The sequence below is a fragment of the Papaver somniferum genome, unplaced genomic scaffold (genome assembly GCF_003573695.1).
Source record: "Papaver somniferum cultivar HN1 unplaced genomic scaffold, ASM357369v1 unplaced-scaffold_107, whole genome shotgun sequence".
Taxonomy (NCBI): Eukaryota; Viridiplantae; Streptophyta; class Magnoliopsida; order Ranunculales; family Papaveraceae; genus Papaver; species Papaver somniferum.
The window spans coordinates 2,137,634-2,148,483 of NW_020619603.1; positions in this window are offsets into that span (position 1 = coordinate 2,137,634).

Consider the following 10,850-nt stretch of genomic DNA (forward strand, 5'->3'; position numbering starts at 1 on the left):
GAAGTAAGTAAAATTGTCAACCAATTGCTTCTAAGATTATTTCAGAGGTTATTATGTTTTCGCATTAGTTCCAAACTTAGGAGCATGGCTTAGGACCTATTGAAGTGGACCTCTATTCGATTTTGTTCGTAAACATGTACACTCTTTAGGTTGTAACCTCACTTTAGTAGTATCTACCAAAGTGACATCTCAATTTTAGTATTAGGTCACTATTTTGGAAATTCAATCCTATAATAAGTTATGAAAGAACTGAAAGAACTGCTTTGCAAGCCAAATTACTTGCACCAGCACCGCTCACTCTTCCTACCTACCTGGGTCTGTTTAACAGTGTATGTTCCATTCAATGTGAATTCTCCCCTCTCTGTTTCTTATCTGCAGTCATATTGATGTGTTGGACAGTACCATCATGTCAGTCTTTATTGAAGATATTCTCAGTCTCAAAGTAAAAATGAAAAGACAAGCATATGCGATAATATAGGACGAAAATTTCTCATACCGCTCACTCTATAGAATAAGCCATATGAGAAGAGGCAAAATGTAGGAGCAAAATATCGCACATATAAGTAACTATGCGAAGTAGATACTATTTGACCTGTGCGAGAGAGGTCACACATAGCAAGGTTCATATGAGGTGGTAAATGATGTCAGCCAAATCATGAATAAAGCATGAAGATCAATGCGAGACATGATCCATGCGAGGTTGAGTAATTGTATATGAGTGAATACGTCGCATAGGGATTCCGAGAATAAAGGATCTCTTAGCTGTCATCCATTATATTAGACCCCATATATAGGGGTAAGATTATTATTCAGAGGAGAGGTTCTTTAGAGTAAGTGTTAGACAAGAGTGGGGGAGAGAGAAAGTAGATTTGAGAATCAAGTAAGATCATTGTAATACTTGGGCTCTGTTTGTAATCAAGATCAAATATTAAAAAAGAATTTAATAATGTTCACTTAGAATTAGTAATAGTTATAGTGGAGTGTAGTTGATACGAGACGTATTTGGGAAAGTCACGTATACTCCAAGATTTGGCTAAATCTTGGATATCTATTGGACTTAATATTTCATTTATTAGGATAATTACTTTCTTGTTTAGATTTATCTTCTTTTATGAGAATAATATACTCTCTCACGCTAGTTTAGGAATGTTAGGATTTCCTAGGTTTTATGTTTGCAGGCTATAAATGGCCTTTTCTATTATCTTTGTAATTTAGCTTGAATTAGCTCGTTTAATGAAAATATCATTTGGTTAAAAACCTGTTTGATTCTCTATGAAAGATTGATCATCCTTGATCGTTTATCGTCGCTTTGCTCCTGGATTGGAGTTGATTATCATCTTTGGGTCCTATTTACCGGAGTGGATTCTCCGCGTGTCAGTTTGTTTTAAATCGTTTTCGCTGTGCCGTATCAGGTGGTATCAGATCAAGTCATGTACTTGGGCAAGTCACGTATACTCCAAGATTTGGCTAAATCTTGGATATCTATTGGTTTTAGTATTTCATTTATTAGGATAATTACTTTCTTGTTTAGATTTATATTCTGTTATGAGAATAAATATTCTCCTAGGCTAGTTTAGTAATTTTAGAGTTTCCTAGGTTTTATCATTGTAGGCTATAAATAGCCATTTCCATTATCATTGTAATTTAGCTTGGATTAGCTTGCTATTTTGATTAATGAAACTATCAAGTTTGTTTGGTTAAACACCATTGTTATCCTCTTTTAACTCTTGGATTAGAGTCTTGCTCCTGGATTGGAGTTTCTATCATCACCGTTAAGGAGTGGATTCTCCTTGATTATCGTTATTGGGTTCTATTACCGGAGTGGATTCTCCGCGTGTCGTTTTATTTTAAATCGTTTCCGCTGTGCTATATCAGGTGGTATCAGAACAGGCTTTTCCTGTGCTGTGCATCTGTGGGTTTTTCCTAGAAAGATCGATCGAGGAGTCTCGTGATATTTAGGTTACTTATCAAAATAAAAATAGATAAAAAAATCAGAAAAAGTAAAGAAGAAGAGTCGTGCGTTCATCTCCAGGTTGGAACTTCTATTTTGGTACGTATCTTGTTATTACTTTTAACTAGGAAGAAGAGGTCTTCCGTGAAGTGAAGAAACAATAGTTGCTGGGTTTTATTTTATTAGTTTGTCAAGCCCACCAACTAACTTATTCACCTAGCCCACCTGTCTCTTATTGAACCCGTTCAAATCTTGGAGCCTATGCCATTTTTATGCAAGATAGTTCTGATACAGTCACAACTATCATCTGAACCTTTTGTGTTTACAAAATGGTGGAATATTCAAAAAGATCGTTTTCCGGATTTGTTAATGAGAGGGTACGTCGTTTTATTATTGATGGTGGTTGCATTGATAACTTGTTGTCGAGAAAAACGGTGGAGACCTTGGGTATGGAAATGGACTGGTATCCTTGTCCAGATCAGATCGAGTGTGTCAAATGGGGTACAATTACTTGTATCAGTGTTTGCAGATTTCCGTTGTCAATCCGTAAAAAATATTTTAATTCGATTGTGTGTGAGGTTGTTGACATGGATTTATGTGATATTAATATTGTGCTGGGAAGGCCGTGGGTACTCGATGTTGGTGCTAAGAACAGATGTTTGGACAATTCGTATGAGTTTCGTTGGGAAAAGACAAAGGTAATTTTAATAACAGGGTCTAGACCTTTGAAAGGAACTGAGGAAATGGAGTCCAGGACTTTAGGGCAGACACTTGACAACATGAATACTTCCATTCACTTAACTGAAGACAGTAAGGTGTCCACAGACGTTGGAAGTAAAATTTATGGAGACCCTTTTTCAAAGTATAGCACACCATCTTTTGTCGGACTTCGTCTAGACATTGAGTGGAAATGCTCATGGGAGTTTCTCTATTGCAACAGTAGTATGAAGCGATGCCAATTATCTGGTTGGTGTATATTTGCGCCGAAGATTTTGAAGAAAAAGTTGTGTTCGGAATGGTTAGTAATTCCGATGCATAATTCAAGATCGAGTTGTGCCACTAGAGGAAGCTTTAAAATACTTTCTTAGACTTGCCATTTTCAATATAAACTCGAGACGAGTTTCATCGCAGTAGGGGAGCCTGATGCGGGACGTATTTGGGCAAGTCACATATACTCCAAGATTTGGCTAAATCTTGGATATCTATTGGTTTTAGTATTTCATTTATTAGGATAATTACTTTTTTGTTTAGATTTATCTTCTGTTATGAGAATAATATATTCTCTTACGCTAGTTTAGGAATGTTAGGATTTCCTAGGTTTTATGTTTGCAGGCTATAAATAGCTTTTTCTATTATCTTTGTAATTTAGCTTGGATTAGCTCGTTTAACCAAAATATCATTTGGTTAAAAACCTGTTTGATTCTCTTTGAGAGATTGATAATCGTTGATCGTTTATCTTCGCTTTGCTCCTGGATTGGAATTGATTATCATCTTTGGGTCCTATTTACCGGAGTGGATTCTCCGCGTGTCGGTTTGTTTTAAATCGTTTCCGATGTGTCGTATCAGTAGTTGTGAGGAAAACCACAACTACGCTGCTAGTAGTATTTTCTCCAAAAAGTGTCCGTACCGAAGCGTCTTTTCAACGCACTTGAGATCTCCTCAGCCCTGTTTTAATGGCATATGAAATGATTCACTTAATGCAGATGATACAGAAAACCGAAAGTATGTTAACGTCTTATAAGTAAATTTTTGTATTACTAAATAATTGCAGAGAAGAAGAAAGTGCGGCAGCTACAGTCAGAACAATTTCATCCAAGCTTAAACTTTAACACAATGCGAGTTCTTAAAACAAACTGGCTATTTTAGTTGTTTCTGAACTTATAAGTGTTGGAATTTCTATCATTCTACTAATACAATTCAGGCATCAACAATGGGGGCTAGGTTATTCATGAATGCTACAAACTCTAATTAACAAAAAAAGGTGAAGTTGATTACATATCTTTACTGAAGCTTAACAATAAAACCTTGTTGTTTGCTTCCACAATCTTCTATCTCGTTCAGGAGCAGCAATAAATTGATGAGGACAAACTTTATTCCTCTCACCATGCCCTTATGCTTACTAGCTCTTAGTGATGGTTGTTCTAGCAACCTTCTAATATGGCAAGGAATAGGTTAGTCACCTCCATTATGCTATTTATAGTTGCAGGTTTCTTTCCATCAAAGAGAACTTAATAGCTAAGCAAACTATAAAATAGCCGTCATTCCAGATTCTTTCTTTCCATCATTCACACTTTCCTGCCGCCAACAAAAGAAGATTCAAGGTTAAACCCAAATGGTTATTACTCTCCGGATCAACCCAGATGGTTATGGGTATGTGGGGCACCAAAAATCCAACATTCTACCACTTGACCCATATAACCCATAACAAACTGATATTTATCATTAGGGGTTGGATATGAAACATAGATACGCGCGCAATCTTAAGAGAGAGATTGATTAGTTACAGTAAGTCATATGTCATTATTAGGTAATAAGTTAATGTGAGTCATGGCGGTCGTACATCATTTAACGACATACTCCCTTCCATGTACTACCACATTAACACACTACAAAACAATAATAACATAAGTTCTCAATTCATAAGGCTAAACACCATAAAAGCCTCAATATCATTAATCTGAATTTACCAAAAGTTCCTGTAATAATTATTCCACCAATACTTATGTGCACATGTCGAATAAGAGGAATGCAGAAACAACACATTTAATGAGATCTTAATGAGTGATGTGGAAACCAAAAATTCATCCATATCTTAACTATTATAAGGGGCCAATACGTTATGATGTAATTTGTTCCTTTAAGGAATCAAATGAAAACCCTCATTTCATTAATGGATGTGCATTCACAAGTTATATACTTTTACTTTTCACATCAATACGTTGTTTCCGATCGTCTTTCTGTTTAATGGAAAAGTTTATCTTTATATAAAATTTCACCATTTATCAATTAAGAGAAAGAGATTGTTGTGCACAATTAATACTCGACCACTTAGCTATAATGTCGACGTAAGACAAATTTGCACAACCTTAGATTGTGGTATTATTATATACCATGTATACAGACTCCAAGTGAATGAAGCAGCTATAGTTTCTTTATACTTCGTTCCATATCCAGATTAGCATAAAGTCGTATCCGATAATGACTCTATGAATCATGAGCTTCAAAGATGAGTCTGAAAATTTTACCATCTTCAAGGAATCAATTATATGAAGATGTGCACTTTCATGTTCTACAATAAGTCATATTCTTGGGTTACTTTGGCAACAACTAAGAATGCCTATTACAGAACTCCATAATTTCATGTAAGACACATTATACATGAAAATTCTCAGAATGCGAAAGCAATAAGGTATTTCTTGCATTTTCTTGAGATTTCTAGACTATCATTATATAGGACTGAGATTTGTTATGTGTAATTTCAACACTAGAAGAGCAATTTTTCATGTCACAAGTCTAAGAACTTTTCTTTATTAATATCTTATTCTTTGCATGGACAGAAGATTCATCTCATCCATTCAAAAGTTCTTTAAAATGGATTTTTTTGGTTTTAACAAACACCAAGATTCAATGGAACTAGTAACTGGTGTGCCATCAACATACAAATCAGTATAGATGTAGTTACTCCCACTGATCTTCAGATTTATAACTTAATCGAGAAAGAACTTCTCAAATCCGAAGCTTACTATTAGGATGGATCTTTAGAAGTACATATATTGATCACTTAAGATGACATGCTACAAGTGCAATTTTATTTTCGGAGAAACCTTTTCGGTTCCTTTATCCTTTAGATTAGACATAATTGTTCCAATGTTTTTTTTTTGATGAAGCTCGAAAAAGTTATGAGTCATCAGTTTTAATAATACAAGACCCGAAACTTGTTTGATCCAACAATTCAGTTCTTAAAGATAACATACATAATTAGAGGAAACATCAAATTTCTTTACTTTCTGAAATCTGAGTAGTTCCACTGATTGTGCCTCTTCATATATTGGATCATATTAAATCATCATGGGAATAATAATCCAATTAGTGAAACTACATTTCGTAGTTCACAACTCCCACTAGATTAACCATTAATAATGTGTCTTCAGTTTGAATAGTTCTTGTACTACAATCAAGTCAATATATTTTCCATGTGGATTATTAAACTTTATTAATCCAATTCCTTCATGTTGGTAGAAAACTCTAGCTTTCTTTGCTCACCCTGATCCTCCTAAACTAGGTTTCCATTCACCCACAAATAGATGCAGAACTTACCAGAAACTAAGTTTATGAAGTGCGCAACAGTTCTATGAGTTTTCACAGACAAAGTTGATGGGAAAGCATTAACCATTTCTGACACAGTAGCACAAATACATGTAACATGAACAATTATATACCTTAAGCATTGTGCATTACACACAACACAAAATTTGTAAGAATTCGGCTATAACACGAGAATGTTACTTTAGCTCGTCACATTTTGGAAAACATATATTCATCATTTCATCTGAACTTACTACCTTCACCTATCCATCTGACAAGCTTTGATCGTTGGTAACAAACACTACAATTCATGTTTATTACATGTAACTAACTTATCATTACAGATGTCACTATAATGTGAAAGTCATTGATGAATATGATGAATTTTACCGAAATTCCCTAACAGTCTATATAAAAACTCAAGAAATCTTGGAAGCACAATATTTTGCAGATGTATTTCCTTGTTTCTTAAATCTTACTCTCTCCAGAAACAAAACATTATTTAGTCCGGAACAGAGAATACATTAACCGAAAATAACAAGGAAACATAATTCTACAACTACATAAATAATGTGGATAAGTTATAACAACATCGCTCAATATGTTTATGCACACTCCCACTCTTTTCATATTTCATGATAGGAGGTAAGTGACCTGTAATGTGTTAACTAAAATCATTCAGTTACACGATATTGATAAATCACCAAGAGTAAGAGTGCAACAATATCATGATGATATCGACAATACTGAACATCCAAAATAATTAAGTGAATAGGCATCAAACAGACAATCAAAATAATTTTTTTAAACAAATCATACCAGCGAAACTTTTCCTTTGGGATGAAGTTCCGACATACAAACATCCAATCCTGTTACCATCCTATTAACTTTAGTTGTCAATGTACCATACATCCTCAAAACTAAAAGGTCTTAACATATCTGTGGTTGTCCAGACCATGAGGATAACATATACTAATTACTTCACATAGTGATGTCTTTGGGCAGATCACTAACATCATAATTAATTAGAATATGCAATTGATAACGTCGTTAACTACATCTTTTACTGAGTTCACTATTTTTCAAGGGCTACTTTAGCAACCTAAATAATTGGTTGAACTCGATGCGGTTCAGATGACATTAACATGAACTAATATGCAAACATTATATGCAGAACAATTATATGCAATCAGTATGGTGGCAATAATATTAATTTGTCATGTATTCTCCGTAGTCTGTACCATGATCTTGACACCTTTGGGTATCAAAATCATTCTTAAAAGAGAATACATCACCTAATTACTTGAACAAATGACGTCTTTGGACAAGTCATCAAACCATAATTAGGATATATTATGAATTTGTCACCATAATTCTTTAGAGAGTTTATGTCTTTACATTGGCTACTTTGGCAAAACAATTTTACTCGTAAACCACTATATCATTTAGGTTGCGGTGGGAAATGCACCGTAAACGGATAAACTGAAATGTCAAAATTCTTCCTTCGAGAGGAATTAAGATACACATAAGGTTTATCCATATGTATATATGATCCTTAAGGTCGATTTGCTATATCCAATATCCTTAAATGTTCATATGGTATGATATCTTTGGGTATCAACACCACCTTTCTATAAGAATACACGAGCTAATTAATTCGGTAAATGGTTTTTTTTCTTCTTTTAACACTGAATTAGCTCGAAAGCATATGATCATTTTATTTATCATTCACGAGTTCAACCCTTTTCGATTGGTTACTCTGGTAATCCAATAAAATGCTTAAACTCCATAGATAAACATTATAGGGTCATATACAATATGTACATGGCATATATAATCAACAACTTGACCATCTACATAATGATATAGGCATACCCATGCACCGTTATGCAAGCAACATTAGCTTGTACACATGTATGGTTGGTCAAAAGAATGCGAACTTGGTGTGAACTTGGTAACTCATTTACTCAAATTTTATCCGAAACATTTACTTAAGGTCACCGCCATAATACATTCACACTAATCCACAAACTACTCGTGACCAATTCATTTTCTTAATCGCCTTTCATCTCATTCTATGTAGTCGATTTCGGTCATTTCGGCCGAAATTTCAGCGAAATTTCAGATTTCGGTCCAAGAAGACACGATTTTGTTAACTTCGGTCGGACGAAATCTTTGCGAAAATTTCGACCGGAAACGCGTTTTTCGGTCGGAATTGATTGTCTTGGCCGGATTTTTTTTTCTTTTTAAATTGAGTGGACTAATCTCACGTACAAAAATTAAAAAGATTAATTCACTCACTGGTATTATTGCTTGTTGTTGTGTTTGAATTTCTTGAACTAAAATTATTATTTGGTGTTGATGATGAAGAAGGTGAACAACCAAATTTACTAATACTATGTTTCTTTTAAGTGATTATCGATACGAGGATATCAAATATGAAACCGAAATTTTACCGAGATTTTAAAACGGAATTTCCCCGAAACAAAGTTGTACCAGTATCTCGGTGTCGACCGAGACAATCCAAAATCCGAAATTAACTACCTTGATCTCATTGTAGGTAAGGTAAGGCTAGCATTTGGGATTCTTTCCTTTAGCCTATACAATTGTCCAGGTTCTTATTTAATTTCATTAACCATTTTATGGTGCCAAAAGTTGGTCAAAATTCAGTCAACTAAACCTCTATGCTAAGTTGACAACAAAATTAAGAACCATTACACTACTGTCCTAATATAAACATGAGTGGAGTTTTGCTTTGTTTGTCTTTATACGGCACTTGTGGCTCATTCATCTTTCAAGAGCCAGCATGGAGTGCTTTGGTGACATGCTAGTTGACCGGGACCCACTAACCATTTTACATTTTATTAGTCAGACCCTAGAAAGTTCCTGTTAAGTTCTTGGACCCTAGACCATTTTACATTTTACGCAGAGAGTCTTGGTCGGTTAACTTTAGTTGGTCAACAATCCTAATCCAAATGCGACGTCATCCTCCTCTTTACGGAACGGATAATTAGCTCAACATGAAATTTCTTTCAACAGAGGATTCAAATCAGTTGATATACTTATGATCATCATTCTAAACACACAATTATGATCAAACCATTCCATAAGACTGGTACTTCATTAATTTTTTCAAACATTCAATAACTAAAATGGTAGATTCAAAATTACATACGCGTTATCACCTTCAAAGAGAGGTGACACAAAACAACTGAACGGCAGTAGTACGGTAATCCTTAAAGGGTCTTAAAATTTAGTAAATGATTATGCCGATTTTATCTAGCATGCTAACGATTATAAACTAAGTCAAATACTCAATTATTGAAACGCCCTTGAGTATCAGCACACAGACATACACTTATGATCAAAGTTTCACAAAAAATGATCATGTTACAGCATCAATCACCACTTTTATAGAAGTTAAATACACAGCCATCCAAAATTCATTCTTATGAGCAAACATGAATAATCCAATTGGCTCTGATACCAACTGTTGAATTTCTATCATGCTACTAAGACAATCCAGGCATCAACAACGGGGTCTAGGTTGTTCATGAATGCTACAAACTCTAATTAACAAAAAAAAGGTGAAGTTGATTACATACCTTTACTGAAGCTTAACAATAAAACCTTGCTGTTTGCTTCCACAATCTTCTATCTCGTTCAGGGGCAGCAACAAATTGATGAGGACAAACTTTATTCCTCTCACAATCTTCTATCTCGTCATTCCAGATTCTTTCTTTCCAGCATTCACACTTTCCTGCCGCCAACAAAAGAAGATTCAAGGTTAAACCCAAATGGTTATTGCTCTCCGGATCAACCCAGATGGTTATGGGTATGTGGGGCACCAAAAATCTAACAATAAGCACTACCCCTGTGATTCACAATATCAAAAATAAAGGTGATCACTTTTCAACTGAAAAATTTAGAAACCAATGCATTCATCTATGACTCAACAGTGAAAACAAAAAAGAAGCACGTCACCAACTTGAAACACAACTTTTCCTGCTACCAGACTACATTTAACGTCAATATATACTCTTCCTTGGTCTGGTCGAAGTCGATCAGGTGTACTACGGTCCACCTGCACAATTGGAATCCAATTGGCATTGACAAACAAGATTACGAACACAAAATCCATACCATCCATCACAGAATTGAAAATATACATACTCTGACACTAGTATAAACTTATGTACCGCCTATCCTCACGCATGCAGAGCCTGAGGACTGATCCAAACAATAGCACGTACGATTCAGAATTCAAGAAAAATGAAATACAAAGACATCAACTCTTTTAGAAATTACAGTTGAAAGGAAGAAATGTTGCTCTATTGCAAATTATAGAATATCACGTCTTTAAGCAGAAAGCGACACTGCTGCACATGTCATATGAACATAAATACGAAACACTGTGATAGAATATCTAGGTTGGTGGGAAAAAATAGGATTGACCACGAAACGAAGGGCTTCTAACCTAGCTGCAGCAAAAGGGAGTTTGCATCCATTGTCGTAATACAAGTCATTGAAGTTCACAAATATGCCTTGCTCTGTCTCAGGTCGCATGTACCTGTCAATCAGTAAGAGTACAAGA